The following is a 1853-nucleotide window of genomic DNA, read 5'->3' as shown; positions in this document are numbered from 1 at the left end:
ACGTCAATTGTCACAGGACCTGGAGGCAGGAAACTCCTCACATTTCAAGTGGCCTCCTGGACACAGGAATTAGTCACACCCTCCTGCAGCCTCTCAGAGCACTTGTCCAGCCTCTAGGAGCAGCTGGCCTGGGGGTCTGCACTCAGGGGGCGAGGACTGCTTTGTAGTTTTCTGGGTCTGAAGAGCACAGCCCAAAGTCTGGCGTAAGGTGGGTGTCCCGAAAGTTCTCTGTCCTTCAAGGCCCTGCCTTGAAGGTTGTTGTGATGTTCAGATCAGATCTCATATCCAAATGGTGGACGAGGGCCCTGCTTACCCTCCGATCTTCCTTTTGAGTACCTGACCTAATGATAGAATATACTTGTGGCTGAGCGACCTCGAAAACCAGCACAGATTCTTGGTTAGGAACATGGATTCTAGAGCCAGATAGCCTAGGTTCAAATCCCAGCTCTGCCACATACTCGCTGAATGACCTTGAGCAAGTTGTCTCACTCTCTGTGCCTCCCTTTCCTCATCTGAGAAACGGGGGTAACAACAGTTGTTTCCTCTTGGGGTGGATATAAGGATGAAATGAGAAAGGCGCTTAGAGGGTGCCTGGCAGTGTCGTGTGGAGCTTAAGTCAAGAGGACAAATTAGCAGTGCTGACCAGTGGTTAAGAGCTCGGCTGCTAACCAGCTGCTCCTTGGAAACTCTATGGGGCAGTTCTACTCCATCCTACAGGGTCACTATGAGTTGGAATCAGCTCAATGACAGTGGGTTTGGTTTTTTTGGACACTGTCGTTAGAGAAAGCTTTGACATTTTGTTTATCATGAGGTTTTTTTGGCATTCATTTTGGTTTTTTAAAATATTGCATTAAAGTATTATGTATCTTGATGACTGAGTTTTTGGGCACCCCCTTCCATTTTGCACCCAAGGACAGTGACTCACCTGCCTCATCTTAGTCCCAGCCCTGGTACCTGGCACCAGATAAGCAACACTCAAGTGTCTGTTATCTGCATCTATGTCTGTATCTGTGTCTATGTCTGTATCTGTGTCTATGTCTATAACTATGTCTATGTCTATATGTCTATGTATCTGTATCTTATCTATAATAAATACAATATTTGAGCAGCACTCACTATGCTCTGGGTGCTGGAGATGGTGCTGTGAATGAGACATTCACAGCCACGGTCCTTGCCCTCAAGGAGTTTACAGACTTACCACTTATTGAGCACATACTATATGCCAGGCATGGTGCTAGTGATACTTTCATTGATCCTTATAGAGACCTTTCAGGAGGAGATCATTATATTCATTTTACAGATGAAGAAACTGGACTCAGAGCAATGAAGCAACTTGCCCAAGGTCACAGAGTTAAGAGGTGGGGTCAGGCTTTGAACCCCATCTTTCAGACTCCACCATGCAAGCTCTTTCCACCCTGATCTTTGGGGGAGGCAGGAGGAGCTCTGTCCCCACCTTCTGCGAGAACAGCTTGGATGCTGAAGACATCAGCTGGGTTTTTCTGGGAGTTCCATTGCTGGGTTTCTGTGATTATTCATTGCTCAGGAAGCTAGAGTCTAGACTTGGGGTGGCGGTGGGAAGTGGCCCTCCCCCTTTCAACGGGGGTTTGCAAAGCCATCTACCATTACCCATTCCCTGTGGGAGAAGCACTCAGTGAGTTGAGAATCTCTGAGACAAGGCTTTGGCTGGGTTTAAACAGACTGGAGAAGCAGCTCCAGGATCTTCTAGCAAAGGGTGAGGGAGACAAGGAGAGGCTAAGGGGTAGAGAGAGAAAGGGAGGAAGAGAGAGTAGGAGGCAGGGAGCGAGGGAGGGGGAGACAGAAAGAGCAGAGGAGCCAGCAGACAGCCTTCCAGT

At 48.2% G+C, this 1853-nt stretch overlaps 1 pseudogene; it reads right to left on the bottom strand.

The window, feature by feature from the left end:
* The window catches only part of LOC101343850 (60S ribosomal protein L9 pseudogene), a 10884-nt pseudogene that overhangs the window by 3764 nt on the left and 5267 nt on the right, over positions 1–1853 (bottom strand).

Source organism: Trichechus manatus, unplaced genomic scaffold (assembly GCF_000243295.1).
Source record: "Trichechus manatus latirostris isolate Lorelei unplaced genomic scaffold, TriManLat1.0 scaffold00024, whole genome shotgun sequence".
NCBI classification, from domain to species: domain Eukaryota; kingdom Metazoa; phylum Chordata; class Mammalia; order Sirenia; family Trichechidae; genus Trichechus; species Trichechus manatus.
The sequence above is the reverse complement of the archived record's forward strand: the minus strand, read 5'-3'. Positions and strand labels throughout refer to the sequence as shown.